Below are 25,065 nucleotides of genomic sequence, written 5' to 3'. Positions count from 1 at the left end.
CCTATAGCCATGTGTCCTCCCTGGGAGGAGAGGAGAGGAGGTATACTGTACCTATAGCCATGTGTCCTCCCTGGGAGGAGAGGAGGTATACTGTACCTATAGCCATGTGTCCTCCCTGGGAGGAGAGGAGGTATACTGTACCTATAGCCATGTGTCCTCCCTGGGAGGGAGAGGAGAGGAGGTATACTGTACCTATAGCCATGTGTCCTCCCTGGGAGGAGAGGAGGTATACTGTACCTATAGCCATGTGTCCTCCCTGGGAGGAGAGGAGGTATACTGTACCTATAGCCATGTGTCCTCCCTGGGAGGAGAGGAGGTATACTGTACCTATAGCCATGTGTCCTCCCTGGGAGGAGAGGAGGTATACTGTACCTATAGCCATGTGTCCTCCCTGGGAGGAGAGGAGGTATACTGTACCTATAGCCATGTGTCCTCCCTGGGAGGAGAGAGAGGAGGTATACTGTACCTATAGCCATGTGTCCTCCCTGGGAGGAGAGGAGGTATACTGTACCTATAGCCATGTGTCCTCCTGGGAGGAGAGGAGAGGAGGTATACTGTACCTATAGCCATGTGTCCTCCTGGGAGGAGAGGAGGTATACTGTACCTATAGCCATGTGTCCTCCCCTGGGAGGAGAGGAGGTATACTGTACCTATAGCCATGTGTCCTCCCTGGGAGGAGAGGAGGTATACTGTACCTATAGCCATGTGTCCTCCCTGGGAGGAGAGGAGGTATACTGTACCTATAGCCATGTGTCCTCCCTGGGAGGAGAGGAGAGGAGGTATACTGTACCTATAGCCATGTGTCCTCCCTGGGAGGAGAGGAGGTATACTGTACCTATAGCCATGTGTCCTCCCTGGGAGGAGAGGAGGTATACTGTACCTATAGCCATGTGTCCTCCCTGGAGGAGAGGAGGTATACTGTACCTATAGCCATGTGTCCTCCCTGGGAGGAGAGGGAGAGGAGGTATACTGTACCTATAGCCATGTGTCCTCCCTGGGAGGAGAGGAGGAGGTATACTGTACCTATAGCCATGTGTCCTCCCTGGGAGGGGGAGGAGGTATACTGTACCTATAGCCATGTGTCCTCCCTGGGAGGAGAGGAGAGGAGGTATACTGTACCTATAGCCATGTGTCCTCCCTGGGAGGAGAGGAGGTATACTGTATCTATAGCCATGTGTCCTCCCTGGGAGGAGAGGAGGTATACTGTACCTATAGCCATGTGTCCTCCCTGAGAGGAGAGGAGGTATACTGTACCTATAGCCATGTGTCCTCCCTGGGAGGAGAGGAGGTATACTGTACCTATAGCCATGTGTCCTCCCTGGGAGGAGAGGAGGTATACTGTACCTATAGCCATGTGTCCTCCCTGGGAGGAGAGGAGAGGAGGTATACTGTACCTATAGCCATGTGTCCTCCTGGGAGGAGAGGAGGTATACTGTACCTATAGCCATGTGTCCTCCCTGGGAGGAGAAGTATACCCCAGGCTGCAGAGTGGTCTGGAAGCAAGGAACAACCCCCAGACTTGTTGAGGGATTGGCTATGCTCTCCTCATTCAGCTCCAGGTCCCTCACACAGCCCACAAACCCTCCAGGACCTGGCACCTATGTAGTGAAAGAGATGGGCAGTACACCATAGAACAGTTTAAATAAGGAATATATTTCTCTGTACTGTACTGTACACACACACACACACACACACACACACACACACACACACACACACACACACACACACACACACACACACACACACACACACACACACACACACACACACACACACACACACACACACACACACACACACACACACTGAGAGTCACAACTGCCTGGAAGAAGCATTAAGACAGATCTAATTTTATTTGTCACATGCTCCGAATACAACAAGTGTAGACCTTACCGTGAAACGCTTTACTGACAAGCCCTTAACCAACAGTGCATTTCAAGAAGAAGAAAATATTGACCAAGTAGACTAAAATAACAAGTAATTATAAAAAGTAACACAATAAGAATAAGAATAACGAGGCTTCATACAGGGGGTACTGGTACAGAGTCAATGTGGAGGCTATATACAGGGGGTACTGGTACAGAGTCAATGTGGAGGCTATATACAGGGGGTACTGGTACAGAGTCAATGTGGAGGCTATATACAGGGGGTACCGGTACAGAGTCAATGTGGAGGCTATATACAGGGGTACCGGTACAGAGTCAATGTGGAGGCTATATACAGGGGGTACCGGTACAGAGTCAATGTGGAGGCTATATACAGGGGGTACCGGTACAGAGTCAATGTGGAGGCTATATACAGGGGTACTGGTACAGAGTCAATGTGGAGGCTATATACAGGGGGTACTGGTACAGAGTCAATGTGGAGGCTATATACAGGGGTACCGGTACAGAGTCAATGTGGAGGCTATATACAGGGGGTACCGGTACAGAGTCAATGTGGAGGCTATATACAGGGGGTACCAGTACAGAGTCAATGTGGAGGCTATATACAGGGGGTACCGGTACAGAGTCAATGTGGAGGCTATATACAGGGGGTACCGGTACAGAGTCAATGTGGAGGCTATATACAGGGGTACTGGTACCGAGTCAATGTGGAGGCTATATACAGGGGGTACCGGTACAGAGTCAATGTGGAAGCTATATACAGGGGGTACTGGTACAGAGTCAATATGGAGGCTATATACAGGGGTACCGGTACAGAGTCAATGTGGAGGCTATATACAGGGGGTACCGGTACAGAGTCAATGTGGAGGCTATATACAGGGGTACCAGTACCCGAGTCAATGTGGAGGCTATATACAGGGGGCACCGGTACAGAGTCAATGTGGAGGCTATATACAGGGGTTACCGGTACAGAGTCAATGTGGAGGCTATATACAGGGGGTACCGGTACAGAGTCAATGTGGAGGCTATATACAGGGGGTACTGGTACAGAGTCAATATGGAGGCTATATACAGGGGGTACCGGTACAGAGTCAATGTGGAGGCTATATACAGGGGGTACCGGTACTTTACCACTGACTGGAGGAAGCACAATGTTGATATAGTAGCTATTTTTAAATTAATCTTTCCTCAAATTCTTTCTCCTCCTCACAATGTAACGGACTTTCTCCTCCAATAGGGAAGGAGGAGAGGGGATAGGATGAAAACAATGGAATTGCCGAAAAATGTACCGAGATAGAGTCTAAGTCGAACTCCTCGTGTCTCCGCCGTGAATGTGACGGCTGTAGTACCGTGAGAAGTGAGCTGGTGACTGCTGAGGGAACTCCTCCGATGTAGAGAGGGGAACTGAGGGGGGTCTGCTCCCCTCCCGAGACTCTCTTAGACTGGGTATTGATCCCATCAACAATCAAACTGGCCATCTCTCCCTCCCTCTTCACAAACACCTGGTGGGGGAAAATGAACAAGCAGACAAAAGACATGTTGCTATTACGCTGGTCTGTTACTGACGGTGCAAGGACTTAGAACACACACAGATACACACACAGATACACACACAGATACACACACAGATACACAGATACACACACAGATACACACAGATACACACAGATACACACACAGATACACACACAGATACACACACATACACACAGATACACACACAGATACACACACAGATACACACATAGATACACACACAGATACACACACAGATACACACACAGATACACACACAGATACACACACAGATACACACACAGATACACACAGATACACACATAGATACACACATAGATACACACACAGATACACACACAGATACACACACAGATACACACACAGATACACACAGATATACATAGATACACACAGATACCTACACAGATACCTACACAGATACCTACACAGATACACACAGATAAACACAGATAAACACAGATACACACGTAGAAATACACACAGATACACACACAGATACACACAGATACACACACAGATACACAGACACACACAGACACACAGATACACAGATATACACACAGATATACACACAGATACACACAAAGATACACACAAAGATACACACAGATACAGATACACACACAGGTACACACACAGATACACACAAAGATACACACACAGATACACACACAGATACACACACAGAAACACACACAGGTACACACACAGATACACACACAGATACACACACAGAAACACACACAGGTACACACACAGATACACACACAGATACACACACAGATACACACACAGATACACACACACAGATACACACACACAGATACACACACACAGATACACACACACAGATACACACACAGATACACACACAGATACACACACAGATACACACACAGATACACACAGATACACACGCAGAAATACACACAGATATACACACAGATACACACACAGATACACACACACACAGATACACACACAGATACACACACAGATACACAGCCACACAGAGATACACAGATACACACAGACACACAGATACACACAGACACACAGATACACACAGATACACACACAGATACACACACAGATACACACACAGATACACACAGATACACACGCAGAAATACACACAGATATACACACAGATACACACACAGATACACACACACACAGATACACACACAGATACACACACAGATACACACACAGATACACACACAGATACACAGCCACACAGAGATACACAGATACACACAGACACACAGACACACAGATACACACACAGATACACACACAGATACACAGCCACACAGAGATACACAGATACACACAGACACACAGATACACACAGACACACAGATACACACAGATACACACACAGATACACACACAGATACACACACAGATACACACAGATACACACGCAGAAATACACACAGATATACACACAGATACACACACAGATACACACACACACAGATACACACACAGATACACACACAGATACACACACAGATACACACACAGATACACAGCCACACAGAGATACACAGATACACACAGACACACAGATACACACAGACACACAGACACACAGATACACACACAGATACACACACAGATACACAGCCACACAGATACACACAGATACACACAGACACACACGAACCACAATCCTGATCTAAATCTCAATCAGGACGGAAGACAATGAGACGACAGTCGCAACGTGAGACCAGATTCCCGTGCCTTCAATGATATTTACTGACTTCAGACAAAAAGACGAACGATTTCGATATAAATAAACATCATTACAGTGTTCTTGGCGAGTTACTGAGAATGGTGGTAAGATAGCATGTTATTGGTTATACCACACACACACACACACACACACACACACACACACACACACACACACACACACACACACACACACACACACACACACACACACACACACACACACACACACACACACACACACACACACACACACCGTGTGCCACTGTCCATCGTTGTACTTCCTGCGCGAGCGGATGCTAGTCTTCCTCTTCCCTCCGTCGATGAGGAGCAGCAGGTGTCCGTCGGAGACCGACAGGGTCATCGCAGATCTGCTACGTTCTCCTGATCCAGACACATAGAACACCAGGCCTTCTGAAGAGTTCACCCGTAGACCCATGGAGATGTGAGGCCTGGGGGTGAGAGAGAAGGGGACATGCGTTACACCCACATAGGTTACATTCATATACAGGACATGGAACAACGGGTGGAAAACAAATATATTTGTTTTCTATTTGTTTTCTGTATTTGAGTCCTGTGTGGCTCAGTCGGTAGAGCATGGCGCTTGCAACGCCAAGCGTCGTGGGTTCGATTCCCGCTGGGGCCACCCATATGCAAAAGTAGTGGCCCCAGCCGACTTGTAAGTCGCTTTGGACAAAAGCGTCTGCTAAATGGGATATATTATTATTATTATATATTAAAAAAATGTAAAAAAAAGGATTATCTTAAATTGACACAAAAAACCATCTTTATTGAAACAGAACCCTGGGGAGGTTGTTTAGCCAGGACTACTGCTAGTTGTTATGGGGTTACTGACGTCCTGCTGAAGACCTCTGGTAGCCTGTCGTAGCGCTGGTGGCTGTGGGAGGAGCCACTGAAGTGCAGAGCTCCAACCTCCTCCTGATTGGCTAGGTCCCCCTGGCAGGACCCCCTGCCACTGCGACTCCGCCCCACTGACCCACCACCACCCGCAGGCTTCCTGTGTTTACCCTGTCGAGGGGGGGAGGGAGGGAGGGGGGAAGGGAGGAGTGAGGGGATATGATAACTTCATCATGGAGGGTAGAGTGGTTCATACAGCAAGGAAAATGTAATGCAGAAATGTGGGACGAACAAGGCATTTAAGGAGCTATTTAGGGACACGGCTATTAATGTTTTGTGAGCACCTTGTGGATACGTCTTCTGCTCTCAAGGCCTGACTGAGGGAGAGTTTTGTATGTGGAGAATTACGATGACAGAATGAATGAACGCGATTTTTCAATACACAGAACCCGACAGAATATCCCACAGAACCCGACAGAATATCCCACAGAACCCGACAGAATATCCCACAGAACCCGACACAAAACATTCCACAGAACCCGACACAAAACATCCCACAGAACACGACACAAAACATCCCACAGAACACGACACAAAACATTCCACAGAACACGACACAAAACATTCCACAGAACACGACACAAAACATCCCACAGAACCCGACACAAAACATCCCACAGAACCCGACACAAAACATCCCACAGAACATCCCACAGTGTCTCAGGTATCTAATTAGTCATGTGACTGCTTGTTCGCTTGGATTCAAATCGTCATTTTTAATCTGGTGTTCGACAAGTAATTTTAATTTAAAGTGAAATAAGAACACAATGTGCAAGTCAAGCGTATTTTAAACAAAGCTGACGGCCAGATTCACATGGAGCAAACCTCTAAGAAAGATGAAGACACATCTCTGAATATCTCTGAGTTTGACGACACACACAGACAGCTAAGTACCTGCAAATGCATTTGTTGGAAGATTTTTTTGTTGTTGATTTGATTCGATGTGCAACATGTTTTTCGATTAGAAGCTTCAGGCCGGTGAAGTGGTGTCCAGCTCTACAGTTTCTCGACAGTTACAACAGTGTGACTGAAGGTAAGTCCCACATATTCAGGGCAGTGCAGGGAGAAGACACCAGGTATAGACTTGGAAGCTGAAGTAACAATAGAAGGGATTCTATTTGAGTACAAGTGTATCAAGATGTCAGAGGGAATCTATGAAAACACAGATCGATATAAAGATGAAACCAGAGATAGGGGGCGGCAGGTATTCTAGTAGTTAGAGCGTTGGGCCAGTAACCGAAAGGTTGCTGGATAAAATCCCTGAACTGACAAGGTAAACACCTGTTGTTCTGCCCCTGAATAAGGCCACTCTTCCACGGTAGGCCGTCATTGTAAATACGAATTTGTTCTTAACTGACTTGTTCAGTTGTTCTACTGGCTGGGACCAATCCTACTGGCTGGGGCCAATCCTACTGGCTGGAACCAATCCTACTGGCTGGGACCAATCCTACTGGCTGGAACCAATCCTACTGGCTGGGACCAATCCTACTGGCTGGGACCGATCCTACTGGCTGGGACCAATCCTACTGGCTGGGACCAATCCTACTGGCTGGGACTAATCCTACTGGTTGGGACAGAAGGCTAATTACATGGCCATGTAAGAGCCTTCAAGCCCCCCAAAGAGATTGTTTGCGCAACATTCAGGGAACATTTCTTTATTGTTCTTTTTCACAATGGATGGTACAACACATGACCCAATCTGACTCAAACAACTTCTGATTCGGTACATTTTCAGTGGTGGAAGAGACCCTACGGAAATGCTGCAGTGTGTTGTTCTACTGGCTGGGACCATCCTACTGGCTGGTAACATCCTACTGGCTGGGACCATCCTACTGGCTGGGAACATCCTACTGGCCGGGACCATCCTACTGGCTGGGACCATCCTACTGGCTGGGACCATCCTACTGGCTAGGATCAATCCTACTGGCTGGAACAAATCCCACTGGCTGGAACTATCCTACTGGCTGGGATCAATCCTACTGGCTGAGACCATCCTACTGGCTGGGATCAATCCTACTGGCTGGGACCAATCCTACTGGCTGGGACCAATCCTACTGGCTGGGACCAATCCTACTGGCTGGGACTAATCCTATTGGCTGGGACCAATCCTACTGGCTGGGACCATTCCTAATGGCTGGGGCCAATCCTACTGGCTGGGACCAATCCTACTGGCTGGGACCATCCTACTGGCTGGGACCAATCCTACTGGCTGGGACCAATCCTACTGGCTGGGGCCATCCTACTGGCTGGGGCCATCCTACTGGCTGGGACCATCCTACTGGCTGGGACCATCCTACTGGCTGGGACCATCCTAGGCATGTGTAAAGGTCTCACTGACAGCATCCGACCCATTGGAGAGTGTGAATAGTGTGTCATGTGGAATGAATGTAATCTGGTTGTGTGAGTAAAGCACAGTAATTATAGTAGCTACTGTATGTATAACAGCCTCCATCTTGTGGAGTCGCGCTGAATATCCTGTGAAAGGTTTTAGCTGATTTTGTTTCTATTAGAAAGATGTATTAGACTTCTTTAAAACCTCTTATGGCTGCGATCCCTGTACAGGGATCAATATCAGGGTAAATTTCAGAGTGACGAACAAAAAAATACAACGTCGTAGCATTAAACATTCTTGAAAATGTGTTTTACATCCTTCAAAAGATTAGAATCTTGGTAATCAAACTACGTTTTCCGATTTAAAAATAGCTATTACAGAGAACAAATACCATGCTTTTGTTTGAAAAGAGCGATCAACAAACAACAAAAAAACTTTTTCCGCCATGACAGTTTTTACACATTCACATGACTTATTTCTCTGCTTGAGGGTCCCAGTGATCAAATGAAGTGCCGTTTTCATTGATAAAATGTATTTTTATAGCCTAAAACGAAACATTTTGTAAACCGTTTGTGTCGTGAATTCCATCTCTATCAACTTTTTACGGAGCATTTACTAAACAATTGTTTATCTAGTCGTAGTTGGTTTCAGTGCAATCCTCTGGATGTTTGCAACACAGCCAAACGTCATAGTTTTTGTTGCGGGGAGTATTGACCAAAGTGAACTGATTTGAAGAAAACGAGCAATGACTTCATTGCGCACCAATAATATTAGCGAAACTTCGTCGATTGACTGTATTGCTGCCCAATGACCACTGATCATCTTGAAATCTAGCTGGGTAGATAGCCGAAGAGCTGAGGTAAACGCCAGTATGTGATGGTTATGGGTTGGACCACCATCCCTTGTTTGTAAACGCACGCGTAACGAACTTCATTCTCGCCATTGACCATCAGTCACGCTTGTTACGCACAGCAGTGTTTTGGAAAGTAGTATTTTGGAAAGTGTTTTTTCAACGATTTCATTTTTCAACGATTTCATTTATTCATCAGCGAATAAATCAGGAAAAGCGAAGTCCAAGTCTAAGTATACAGAGTTGCACCAGATTATAGAAGAGATTGATCGGGAAAGTGAGACAGGTTTTCGTTTGGGGAATCTTTGAGTGTTATGATTCAAACAGTGAGGAGCTGTTTCTGCAAGGACAGGACGTACTTCTGGTGTCCTAATGCCGTTTTATGAAATAAAAAAATACATATAAATTTTTTTGCAATTTGCAATGAAATGTGTGATGAAATGTGTAAAGTACACATTGGCTATAGTCACCTTAGTGACTGTTCCCTCTGCTCTATACAATACATATCTGTTTATTTTATGTGATGATAAAAGGCTCATACAATACAAATATTTATTTTAATGTTTTCTTTCACAGTGATAGCGACTCCAACTGGGAGCCCCCAGTGCCAAGCTGCCCGCTCTACATCTGCCCCCTCTACTCCTTCCTCCAGTGGTGTTCATTTGCCACAGTTCATTACTGCAGGCATGACTGTGCCTCAGGGCCAAAAAACAACAGATTCACAAAATATAAATATAATATGACATTAATGAACAACTTCATAAATACTGAACACGTCGTCGTTGTGTTCTGTGTCATCACCTGCACCACTTGTTCAGTTTGCCTCTATTTTACATCAGAAAGAGACTGCTATGGGACATGGCACAGGCAGCAAAATATTGTGTAGAGGACTTCCAAAGGGTCTACCCATTTTTTGAAATATTTTTTTTTCTAATATTTTTTAAACATTTTTACAATTTTTTTGTTGTGTGTTAGAATTGCTTTTTGATATGTTGTATATAGTTATTTGCACTGTTGTATATAGTTATAGGTCATTTCACCAATTCGGCCACTTGGGTACATTTGGGCAACTTGTGTGGGACACCTGGGTGACTTCATGCTAAATGTCATGTAGCTCACCCATTCCTGAAGTTATCAGTCTGAAACTTTGCACACCTACAGTTGCCCTCTTTTTCCATCTCCAGCATCCTATCTGACTGTGTGGCTATTATAGTACATGTGAAAGATGATGCTACAACAATAAAAAACAGAAAAGTATGCTCTTTCTTTCTCTTTTCTTCCACCAGATCTACTGTGTTATATTCTCCTACATTCAATTAACATTTCCACAAACTTCAGAATGTTTCCATTCAAATGATACCAAGAATATGCATATCCTTGCCTCTGGGGCTGAGCTACAGGCAGTTAGATTAGGGTTTGTCTTCAGGCGGAAATTGAGAACAAGGGACGCAGCCATAACAAGTTCTTTGTAGAGTTTGTACTCTGTTCATCAGGCCCAGTTGAGTGAAGATGTCTACTAAACTCTAACTGTGAACTAACTACACAACGAAAAGCATGAGGACACTCGTCCAACATCTCAGTTCAAAATCATGGGTATTAATATGGAGTTAGTCCCCCATTTGCTGCGACAACAGCCTCCACTCTTCTGGGAAGGCTTTCCACTAGATGTTGGAACATTGCTGCTATAACAGCCTCCACTCTTCTGGGAAGGCTTTCCACTAGATGTAGGAACATTGCTGCTATAACAGCCTCCTCTCTTCTGGGAAGGCTTTCCACTAGATGTTGGAACATTGCTGCTATAACAGCCCTCCACTCTTCTGGGAAGGCTTCCACTAGATGTTGGAATATTGCTGCTATAACAGCCCTCCACTCTTCTGGGAAGGCTTTCCACTAGATGTAGGAACATTGCTGCTATAACAGCCTCCTCTCTTCTGGGAAGGCTTTCCACTAGATGTTGGAACATTGCTGTGGGGAATTTGCTTTCATTCAGCAACAAGAGCATTAGTGAGGTTGGGGCACTGATGTTGGGCAATTAGACCTGGCTCGTAGTCGGTATTCCAATTCATCCCAAAGGTGTTCGATGAGGTTGAGGTCAGGGCTCTGTGTAGGCCAGTCAAGTTCTTCAACACCGATCTCAACAAATAATTTCTGTATGGACCTCGCTTTGTGCACGGGGGCATTGTCATGCTGAAACAGGAAAGGGCCTTCCCCAAACTGTTGCCACAAAGTTGGAAGCACAGAATTGTATGCTGTAGTATTAAGATGTCCCTTCACTGGAACTAAGGCGCCCAGCCCGAACTAGCCTAAAGGGGCCTGAACCATGAAAAACAGCCCCAGACCATTATTTATCCTCCACCAAACATTACAGTTGGCACTATCCATTGGGGCAGGTAGCGTTCTCCTAGCATCCGCCATCCCCAGATTCGTCTGTTGGATTGCCAGATGGTGAAGCGTGATTCATCTCTCCAGAGAACGCGTTTCCTCTGCTTCAGAGTCTAATGGCGCCGAACTTTACACCAGTCCAGCACTGACGTTTGAAACTGACGTTTGGCATGGTGATCTTAGGCTCGTGTGCGGCTGCACGGCCATGGAAACCCATTGAATTTGAAGGGGTGTCCACATAATGTAAAACATACAGTAGATACACTATATATACACACAAGAGTATGATGTGCATATAACAATTAACAGTATTTTTCATTATAGTTTGTACTGTTTCCATATCTATTATTTTAATAGTTTAATCACTTTATAATGACAGCGTGTTTTGTCTTTCCTTCTGTTGTATAGGAGTTCATTCTGATTGAAGATCCATGATGGTCATTTTCTTGTCTGTCTATAATCTCTCGTCACAGACTTAGCATCGAGTAGCCGATTCGGGTTCTGAGTGCAGACACTCTGCAGACTACGAAATGTGAGATGAACGCAGGGGTTTGGAGACACTCGATCACACACGCACGCACGCGCGCGCACGCACGCACGCACGCACGCACACACGCACACACAGACACACACACACACACACACACACACACACACACACACACACACACACACACTCGATCACACACACACACACACACACACACACACACACACACACACACACACACACACACACACACACACACACACACACACACACACACACACACACTCTATCACACACACACACACACACACACACACACACACACACACACACACACACACACACACACACACACACACACACACACACACACACACACACAGCACATCAGAGGGTGTGGGGCTGCAGTATTATAATACACTATCTTAATGGTGTCAGATATCGAAATAGTGTATATAATGTATTCTAACACTATTTCGATATCTGACACCATTAAGATTCTGTATAATGTATTCTAATACTATCTTAATGGTGTCAGATATAGAAGAGGTACTAGAATACATTATATATTGTGTACCTATGGTGTCAGCTATAGAAGTATCAGTATAATACATTATATATTGTGCATCTATAGCGTCAGGTACCTTAACATGCTTTTGTCGTGGCGGTGTGGCCAGGATCTGTTGAGGTTTATTGGCAGCGGGACAGTCTAGAGGAACGTTGATGTTCTCGTTAGCATTCATCAGATTCATCACCATCTGAGAAGGCTTGTCTCTGTAGAGTACAGTCGTTACAGGGCTGTTAGCCCGTTGTCATGGCTACAGTAACAGTTACAGCCCAAGTCACATCTACTCTTAGAGAACTAACTTCTAATCTAGCAGCAGTAGGAGCAGCAACATTGTAATCTAGCAGCAGTAGGAGCAGCAACATTGTAATCTAGCAGCAGTAGGAGCAGCAACATTGTAATCTAGCAGTAGGAGCAGCAACACTGTAATCTAGCAGTAGGAGCAGCAACATTGTAATCTAGCAGCAGTAGGAGCAGCAACATTGTAATCTAGCAGTAGTAGGAGCAGCAACATTGTAATCTAGCAGTAGGAGCAGCAACATTTTAATCTAGCAGCAGTAGGAGTAGCAACATTGTAATCTAGTAGGAGCAGCAACATTGTAATCTAGCAGTAGTAGGAGCAGCAACATTGTAATCTAGCAGCAGTAGGAGCAGCAACATTGTAATCTAGCAGTAGGAGCAGCAACATTGTAATCTAGCAGTAGGAGCAGCAACATTGTAATCTAGCAGTAGGAGCAGCAACATTGTAATCTAGCAGTAGGAGCAGCAACATTGTAATCTAGCAGTAGGAGCAGCAACACTGTAATCTAGCAGTAGTAGGAGCAACAACATTGTAATCCAGCAGTAGGAGCAGCAACATTGTAATCTAGCAGTAGTAGGAGCAACAACATTGTAATCTAGCAGTAGGAGCAGCAACACTGTAATCTAGCAGCAGGAGCAGCAACATTCAAACTGAAATAAATGCAATCCTCCACAGATCCCTACTTTCTCTGCTCGGTTTGTCCCGGTGTCCCTAACCCCTTCTTACCTCCTGATGAACAGGTTGCTAAGACAGCCGGTGAGGTTGTTGAGGCTGTTGTCAGGTGTCCCTCCCAGGTAGACACCACCAGGTGACAGTGCTGCCTCGCTGCTGCCCCCTCCACGACCCGTATCCCCATTCTTCTCCAGGACGTCATCCACATAGACACGCAACCTACAGAGACACGCACGCATGCACGCGCACACACACACACACACACACACACACACGAGACATCAGCAACACCACACACACACACACACACACACACACACACACACACACACACACACACACACACACACGCACACACACGCACACACACACGAGACATCAGCAACACCACATAACACACAGATGGGTTTCATGTTTCACAGCTCTTCCATTCAAAGGAGAGAACATGACTGCATGTTGAACAGAATTTGCCAGTCATCTTACCTGTTGTTGTTGCTGTGCAGAGTTACATAATAATCATTTAGTTGGTGGATGGTAAATCCTACCTGTTGTTGTTGCTGTACAGAGTTACATAACAATAATTTAGTTGGTGGATGGTAAATCCTACCTGTTGTTGTTGCTGTACAGTGTTACATAGTGATCGTTGTCATCGTTGTAGGTCTTTTGAGTCTTCACCTCGTTGTCGCCCGCCCTCACTACCACATGACCCTTATCCAGGAACACCTGACATACTCCGTCCTGACGAGAGAGAACACATTACATCACACATTACATCACACTCTGTCCTGACGAGAGAGAACACATTACATCACACATTACATCACACTCTGTTCTGACGAGAGAGAACACATTACATCACATTACATCACACTCTGTCTGATGAGAGAGAACACATTACATCACACTCTGTCCTGACGAGAGAGAACACATTACATCACACTCTGTCCTGATGAGAGAACACATTACATCACACTCTGTCCTGATGAAAGAGAACACATTACATCACACTCTGTCCTGACGAGAGAGACACATTACATCACACATTACATCACACTCTGTCCTGACGAGAGAGAACACATTACATCACACATTACATCACACTCTGTTCTGACGAGAGAGAACACATTACATCACACATTACATCACACTCTGTCCTGACGAGAGAGAACACATTACATCACACTCTGTCCTGACGAGAGAGAACACATTACATCACACTCTGTCCTGATGAGAGAACACATTACATCACACTCTGTCCTGATGAAAGAGAACACATTACATCACACTCTGTCCTGACGAGAGAGAACACATTACATCACACTCTGTCCTGATGAGAGAACACATTACATCACACTCTGTCCTGATGAGAGAGAACACATTACATCACACATTACATCACACTCTGTCCTGACGAGAGAGAACACATTACATCACACATTACATCACACTCTGTCCTGACGAGAGAGAACACATTACATCACACATTACATCACACTCTGTTCTGACGAGAGAGAACACATTACATCACACATTACATCACACTCTGTTCTGACGAGAGAGAGAACACATTACATCACACATTACATCACAATTACATCACACATTACATCACACTCTGTCCTGACGAGAGAGAACACATTACATCACACATGACATCACACTCTGTTCTGACGAGAGAGAACACATTACATCACACTCTGTTCTGACGAGAGAGAACACATTACATCACACATTACATCACACTCTGTTCTGACGAGAGAGAACACATTACATCACACATTACATCACACTCTGTCCTGACAAGAGAGAACACATTACATCACACATTACATCACACTCTGTCCTGTGAGAGAGAACACATTACATCACACTCTGTCCTGACGAGAGAGAACACATTACATCACACTCTGTCCTGACGAGAGAGAACACATTACATCACACTCTGTCCTGACGAGAGAGAACACATTACATCACACTCTGTCCTGATGAGAGAACACATTACATCACACTCTGTCCTGATGAGAGAGAACACATTACATCACACATTACATCACACTCTGTCCTGATGAGAGAGAACACATTACATCACACATTATATCACACTCTGTCCTGACGAGAGAGAACACATTACATCACACATTACATCACACTCTGTTCTGACGAGAGAGAACACATTACATCACACATTACATCACACTCTGTTCTGACGAGAGAGAACACATTACATCACACATTACATCACACTCTGTCCTGACGAGAGAGAACACATTACATCACACATTACATCACACTCTGTCCTGACGAGAGAGAACACATTACATCACACTCTGTCCTGACGAGAGAGAACACATTACATCACACTCTGTCCTGACGAGAGAGAACACATTACATCACACTCTGTCCTGACGAGAGAGAACACATTACATCACACTCTGTCCTGATGAGAGAGAACACATTACATCACACTCTGTCCTGACGAGAGAGAACACATTACATCACACATTACATCACACTCTGTCCTGACGAGAGAGAACACATTACATCACACTCTGTCCTGACGAGAGAGAACACATTACATCACACTCTGTCCTGATGAGAGAACACATTACATCACACTCTGTCCTGATGAAAGAGAACACATTACATCACACTCTGTCCTGACGAGAGAGAACACATTACATCACACATTACATCACACTCTGTCCTGACGAGAGAGAACACATTACATCACACATTACATCACACTCTGTTCTGACGAGAGAGAACACATTACATCACACATTACATCACACTCTGTCCTGTGAGAGAACACATTACATCACACTCTGTCCTGACGAGAGAGAACACATTACATCACACTCTGTCCTGATGAGAGAACACATTACATCACACTCTGTCCTGATGAAAGAGAACACATTACATCACACTCTGTCCTGACGAGAGAGAACACATTACATCACACTCTGTCCTGATGAGAGAACACATTACATCACACTCTGTCCTGATGAGAGAACACATTACATCACACATTACATCACACTCTGTCCTGACGAGAGAGAACACATTACATCACACATTACATCACACTCTGTCCTGACGAGAGAGAACACATTACATCACACATTACATCACACTCTGTTCTGACGAGAGAGAACACATTACATCACACATTACATCACACTCTGTTCTGACGAGAGAGAACACATTACATCACACATTACATCACAATTACATCACACATTACATCACACTCTGTCCTGACGAGAGAGAACACATTACATCACACATGACATCACACTCTGTTCTGACGAGAGAGAACACATTACATCACACTCTGTTCTGACGAGAGAGAACACATTACATCACACATTACATCACACTCTGTTCTGACGAGAGAGAACACATTACATCACACATTACATCACACTCTGTCCTGACAAGAGAGAACACATTACATCACACATTACATCACACTCTGTCCTGACGAGAGAGAACACATTACATCACACTCTGTCCTGACGAGAGAACACATTACATCACACTCTGTCCTGACGAGAGAGAACACATTACATCACACTCTGTCCTGACGAGAGAGAACACATTACATCACACTCTGTCCTGATGAGAGAACACATTACATCACACTCTGTCCTGATGAGAGAACACATTACATCACACATTACATCACACTCTGTCCTGATGAGAGAGAACACATTACATCACACATTATATCACACTCTGTCTGACGAGAGAGAACACATTACATCACACATTACATCACACTCTGTTCTGACGAGAGAGAACACATTACATCACACATTACATCACACTCTGTTCTGACGAGAGAGACACATTACATCACACATTACATCACACTCTGTCCTGACGAGAGAGAACACATTACATCACACATTACATCACACTCTGTCCTGACGAGAGAGAACACATTACATCACACTCTGTCCTGTGAGAGAGAACACATTACATCACACTCTGTCCTGACGAGAGAGAACACATTACATCACACTCTGTCCTGACGAGGAGAGAACACATTACATCACACTCTGTCCTGATGAGAGAGAACACATTACATCACACTCTGTCCTGACGAGAGAGAACACATTACATCACACTCTGTCCTGATGAGAGAACACATTACATCACACTCTGTCCTGATGAGAGAGAACACATTACATCACACTCTGTCCTGACGAGAGAGAACACATTACATCACACTCTGTCCTGATGAGAGAACACATTACATCACACTCTGTCCTGATGAGAGAGAACACATTACATCACACTCTGTCCTGATGAGAGAGAACACATTACATCACACTCTGTCCTGACGAGAGAGAACACATTACATCACACATTACATCACACTCTGTCCTGATGAGAGAGAACACATTACATCACACATTATATCACACTCTGTCCTGAAGAGAGAGAACACATTACATCACACTCTGTCCTGATGAGAGAGAACACATCACATCACACTCCGTCCTGACCAGAGAACATATAACATTATAGAACATTATAACCACATATTACAATCAATCACGATCCTGTAACCACAGTGAAGGTAGGGTTAGCATATCCATCCATCTCTAAGAGAAGGAGAGAAAGAGATAGTGGGAGAGAGAGAGAGGGAGAGCGAGTGGGAGAGAGAGAGAGAGAGAGAGGGCAAGAGATCGTGGGAGAGAGAGAGAGAGGTCAAGAGAGAGGGAGAACAAGAGAGGGCAAGAGACAGAGAGAGGGCAAGAGAGAGGGAGAGCGAGATGGAGAACGAGAGAGGGAGAGCGAGAGGGAGAGAGTGCAAGAGATAGTGGGAGAGAGAGAGGGCAAGAGAGAGAGAGAGAGAGAGGGCAAGAGAGAGAGAGAGAGGAAGGGAGAGTATAGTACCTGAGCTTGGTGGTAGAACATGAGTCCGTTCTTCTGGTCAGAGCGGAAGCCAAACCCGGCGTAGAAGTTGTTCCTGAGACCAGGGATGCTGTCTGCAGACAAGTCCAGGTAACTCTGGCCTGAGAAGTGGGCCTCACGGGCCACCTGACACAAAGAGAGATAGAGAAAGATAGAAAGAGAGAAAGGGAGCACGCGAGAGAGAGATGTGTTATACAGTTATCAACTGGCAGCTTCATTAATTAGTACCCGCAGAACACCAGTCTCAACATCAACAGTGAAGAGGCGACTCCGGGATGCTGGCCTTCTAGGCAGAGATGCAAAGACAAAGCCATATCTCAGACTGTCCAATAAAAAGAAAAGATTAAGATGGGTAAAAGAACACAGACACTGGACAGAGGAACTCTGCCTCGAGGGCCAGCATCCCAGAGTCTCCTCTTCACTGTTGACGTTGAGACTGGACAGAGGAACTCTGCCTAGAAGGCCAGCATCCCGGAGTCGCCTCTTCACTGTTGATGTTGAGACTGGTGTTTTGTACTATTTAATGAAGCTGCTGTTGAGGACTTGTGAGGCCTCTGTTTCTCAAACTGGACACTCTAATGTACTTGTCCTCTTGCTCAGTTGTGCACCGGGGCCTCCCACTCCTCTTTCTATGCTGGTTAGAGACAGTTTGCGCTGTTTTGTGAAGGGAGTAGTACACAGCGTTGTACGAGATCTTCAGTTTCTCACATGGAATATCCTTCATGTCTCAGAACAAGAATAGACTGACGAGTTTCAGAAGAAAGGTCTTGGTTTCTGGACATTTTGAGCCTGTAATCGAACCCACAAATGCTGATGCTCCAGATACTCAACTAGTCTAAAGAAGGCCAGTTGTATTGCTTCTTTAATCAGAACAACAGTTTTCAGCTGTGCTAACATAATTGCAAAAAGGGCTTTCTAGTGATCAATTAGCCTTTTAAAATGATAAACTTGGATTAGCTAACACAACGTGCCATTGGAACACAGGGGTGATGGTTGCTGATAATGGGCCTCTATGTCGAAATTCCATAAAAAATCTGCCATTTCCAGCTACAATAGTCATTTACAACATTAACAATGTCGACACTGCATTTCTGATCAATTTCATGTTATTTTAAAAGGACAAAAGAATGTGCTTTTGCTTTCAAAAGCAAGGACATTTCTGAGCGACCCCAAACTTTTGAACGGTAGTGTACATGTGTGTGTGTATATATATATATACACTAACCAGGAGGTCATTGGCACAGCCGTAGCTGACCCCAGAGCTGGGCATCCTCTTCAGGTCGATGTGTGAATTCATGGCCTTGACGTTCCTAAAACAGCCCTTCAGAGAGCCCTGGCGAGGGAACAGGGCCTTCAGGCTGGGAGGACGGACACAAATACAATATTATTATGTATATGCCATTCTTAGAGAGGATATTAAGAAACAGATAGTGTGTGTGTGTGTTTGCGTTCCTGTGTGTGTGTGTGTCAAATCAAATCAAATTGTATTTGTCACATACACATGGTTATCAGATGTTAATGCGAGTGTAGCGAAATGCTTGTGCTTCTAGTTCCGACAATGCAGTAATAACCAACAAGTAATCTAACTAACAATTCCAAAACTAATTTCTTATACACAGTGTAAGGGGATAAAGAATATGTACATAAAGATATGAATGAGTGATGGTGCAGAGCAGCATAGGCAAGATACAGTAGACGGTATCAAGTATAGTATATACCTATGAGATGAGTATGCAAACAAAGTGGCATAGTTAAAGTGGCTAGTGATACATGTATTACATAAAGATGCAGTAGATGATATAGAGTACAGTATATACGTATACATATGAGATGAATAATGTAGTGTGTGTGTGTGTGTGTGTGTGTGTGTGTGTGTGTGTGTGTGTGTGTGTGTGTGTGTGTGTGTGTGTGTGTGTGTGTGTGTGTACATTACCAGTCAAAAGTTTGGACACACCTACTAATTTTCTACATTGTAGGTTTGCGCTTAATGGGACTATCATTTGTTTTTCAACAGGACAATGACTCAAAGGAAAAGTGTTGAAGGAAAAACAGCCAACAAGTCCAGCATATGTGGGAACTCCTTCAAGACTGTTGGAAAAGCATTCCAGGTGAAGATGGTTGAGAGAATGCCAAGAGTGAGCAAAGCTGTCATCAAGGCAAAGGGTGGCTACTTTGAATAATCTCAAATATAAAATATATTTTGATTTGTTAAACACTTTTTTTTTTGTTACTACATGATTCCATGTGTGTTATTTCATAGTTTTGACGTCTTCACTATTATTAAAATAGTCAAAATAAAGAAAAACCCTGGAATGAGTAGGTGTGTCCAAACTTTAGACTGGTACTGTATGTGTGCATGTGTCTAACTTTTCAGGCATCTTGTCCTCTGGAACACCAGCCAGGTAGTAGCTGGCTTCGAAGCGCGGCAGTGGCGTAGTGAAGACGTAGTTGAGCAGGGTTTGGCGGTTGTTCCTCACCACAACACGCGTGGTCGTATCGTAGAGGAGGATGATCTCCAACTACACAGGAACACAAACACCCGAATGTAACAGTCACACAGGAACACAAACACCCGAAAGTAACAGTCACACAGGAACACAAACACCCGAAAGTAACAGTCACACAGGAACACAAACACCCGAACGTAACAGTCACACAGGAACACAAACACCCGAACGTAACAGTCACTCTGTAACTTACAACAAAAACACCTGAACGTAACAGTCACTCTGTAACTTACAACACAAACACCCGAATGTAACAGTCACACAGGAACACAAACACCCGAACGTAACAGTCACTCTGTAACTTACAACAAAAACACCTGAACGTAACAGTCACTCTGTAACTTACAACAAAAACACCCGAATGTAACAGTCACACAGGAACACAAACACCCGAAAGTAACAGTCACACAGGAACACAAACACCCGAATGTAACAGTCACACAGGAACTTACAACACAAACACCTGAATGTAACAGTCACACAGGAACACAAACACCTGAACGTAACAGTCACACAGGAACACAAACACCCGAATGTAACAGTCACACAGGAACTTACAACACAAACACCTGAACGTAACAGTCACACAGGAACACAAACACCCGAATGTAACAGTCACACAGGAACTTACAACACAAACACCTGAACGTAACAGTCACACAGGAACACAAACACCCGAATGTAACAGTCACACAGGAACTTACAACACAAACACCTGAATGTAACAGTCACACAGGAACACAAACACCCGAATGTAATAGTCACACAGGAACACAAACACCCGAATGTAATAGTCACAAAGGAACACAAACACCTGAATGTAACAGTCACAGAGGAACACAAACACCCGAAAGTAACAGTCACACAGGAACACAAACACCCGAATGTAATAGTCACACAGGAACACAAACACCCGAATGTAATAGTCACAAAGGAACACAAACACCTGAATGTAACAGTCACACAGGAACACGTGAACGTAACAGTCACTCTGTAACTTACAACACAAACCCCAAACTTTACAACTTTATTACTTAAAGTAAAATAAACTTAAGAACAGGAAGCTTAGAAATAGCGCACATAGAACACATCTACCGCTTCTTAGACTCGCCTTCAATGAGAATAACAGATCTATAACTCGTATTTCTATGTGAGTTTGGTCAGGTCCCCCATAAAGTGACATATTGTAGCTTTAACACTGGCTACAGTATAAACAGTATAATGTTTCTTACAGATTTGGGTTCTGCGTCGCTGATCTTGAGGAAAGGGGAGTCTGGATCTTTAGGCTCCAGCTCCTGTAGAGAACCAGTGACGCCATAGAAGACCCTGAGACGTCCCCGACGCACCGCCAAGCTCAGGAACTTCTCCTGGTGGGGTCAAATACACAGACAGGTTAAAACAGGAAGCTACACACAGACAGGTTAAAACAGGAAGCAACAGGGCATCAACACACAGACAGGTTAAAACAGGAAGCTACACACAGACAGGTTAAAACAGGAAGCTACACACAGACAGGTTAAAACAGGAAGCAACAGGGCATCAACACACAGACAGGTTAAAACAGGAAGCTACACACAGACAGGTTAAAACAGGAAGCAACAGGGCATCAACACACAGACAGGTTAAAACAGGAAGCTACAGGGCATCAACACACAGACAGGTTAAAACAGGAAGCTACAGGGCATCAACACACAGACAGGTTAAAACAGGAAGCAACAGGGCATCAATACACTGGCGAAGTCCACCTTTCCCTTAAAGTGTGCAGTAGCAAACTTTCTCCCATTGGCTTGTAAATCTGTGACGGGCAGCGTCCAAATGAATCAGGCCCCAGTGTAAACAGTCTGTATTTACAGTGCAGTGTAATACTACACAGCAGTTATTTTGTATACAGCAGTATTGTGTGTCTAAGAAATGTTTCCTCTGGGACATTATTTTTTTTTTAAATATCTATTTTACTAGGCAAGTCAGTTAAGAACAACTTCTTATTTTCAATGACGGCTTGGGAACAGTGGGTTAACTGCCTTGTTCAGGGGCAGAATGACAGATTTTTACCTTGTCAGCTCGGGGATTCGATTTTGCAACCTTTCGGTTACAAGTCCAACGCTCTAACCACTAGGCTACCTGCTCTAACCACTAGACTACCTGCTCTAACCACTAGGCTACCTGCTCTAACCACTAGACTACCTGCTCTAACCACTAGGCTACCTGCTCTAACCACTAGGCTACCTGCCTCTAACCACTAGGCTACCTGCTCTAACCACTAGGCTACCTGCTCTAACCACTAGACTACCTGCTCTAACCACTAGACTACCTGCTCTAACCACTAGGCTACCTGCTCTAACCACTAGGCTACCTGCCTCTAACCACTAGGCTACCTGCTCTAACCACTAGGCTACCTGCTCTAACCACTAGGCTACCTGCTCTAACCACTAGGCTACCTGCATCTAACCACTAGGCTACCTGCCTCTAACCACTAGGCTACCTGCCTCTAACCACTAGGCTACCTGCCTCTAACCACTAGGCTACCTGCCTCTAACCACTAGACTACCTGCTCTAATCACTAGGCTACCTGCCTCTAACCACTAGGCTACCTGCTCTAACCACTAGACTACCTGCTCTAACCACTAGGCTACCTGCCTCTAACCACTAGGTTACCTGCCTCTAACCACTAGGCTACCTGCCTCTAACCACTAGGCTACCTGCCTCTAACCACTAGACTACCTGCCTCTAACCACTAGACTACCTGCCTCTAACCACTAGGCTACCTGCCTCTAACCACTAGACTACCTGCCTCTAACCACTAGACTACCTGCTCTAACCACTAGGCTACCTGCCTCTAACCACTAGGCTACCTGCTCTAACCACTAGACTACCTGCTCTAACCACTAGGCTACCTGCCTCTAACCACTAGGCTACCTGCCTCTAACCACTAGGCTACCTGCCTCTAACCACTAGGCTACCTGCCTCTAACCACTAGGCTACCTGCCTCTAACCACTAGACTACCTGCCTCTAACCACTAGACTACCTGCTCTAACCACTAGGCTACCTGCCTCTAACCACTAGGCTACCTGCCTCTAACCACTAGGCTACCTGCCTCTAACCACTAGGCTACCTGCCACCCCTACACTCTAACCACTAGGCTACCTGCCGCCCTACACTCTAACCACTAGGCTACCTGCCACCTCTGCACTCTAACCACTAGGCTACCTGTCACCCCTACACTCTAACCACTAGGCTACCTGCCTCTAACCACTAGGCTACCTGCCTCTAACCACTAGGCTACCTGCCACCCCTACACTCTAACCACTAGGCTACCTGCGGCCCCTACACTCTAACCACTAGGCTACCTGCCTCTAACCACTAGGCTACCTGCCACCCCTACACTCTAACCACTAGGCTACCTGCCGCCTCTACACACTAACCACTAGGCTACCTGCCGCCCCTACACTCTAACCACTAGGCTACCTGCCACCCCTACAATCTAACCACTAGGCTACCTGCCACCCCTACACTCTAACCACTAGGCTACCTGCCGCCCCTACACTCTAACCACTAGGCTACCTGCCACCTCTGCACTCTAACCACTAGGCTACCTGTCACCCCTACACTCTAACCACTAGGCTACCTGCCACCTCTACACTCTAACCACTAGGCTACCTGCCGCCCCTACACTCTAACCACTAGGCTACCTGCCGCCCCTACACTCTAACCACTAGACTACCTGCCGCCCCTACACTCTAACCACTAGGCTACCTGACACCCCTACACTCTAACCAATAGGCTACCTGCTGCCCCTACACTCTAACCAATAGGCTACCTGCCGCCCCTACACTCTAACCAATAGGCTACCTGCCACCTCTACACTCTAACCACTAGGCTACCCTGCCACCCCTACACTCTAACCACTAGGCTACCTGCCGCCCTTACACTCTAACCAATAGGCTACCTGC

At 45.3% G+C, this 25,065-nt stretch overlaps 1 pseudogene; it reads right to left on the bottom strand.

The window, feature by feature from the left end:
• Nucleotides 1-1,438: 1,438 nt before the first annotated feature.
• LOC135532826 (laminin subunit alpha-5-like) overlaps nucleotides 1,439-25,065 on the bottom strand; it is an 86,076-nt pseudogene continuing 62,449 nt past the window's right edge.

Source organism: Oncorhynchus masou, unplaced genomic scaffold (assembly GCF_036934945.1).
Source record: "Oncorhynchus masou masou isolate Uvic2021 unplaced genomic scaffold, UVic_Omas_1.1 unplaced_scaffold_2050, whole genome shotgun sequence".
NCBI lineage: Eukaryota > Metazoa > Chordata > Actinopteri > Salmoniformes > Salmonidae > Oncorhynchus > Oncorhynchus masou.
This window is presented reverse-complemented; position numbering and strand designations above follow the sequence as displayed.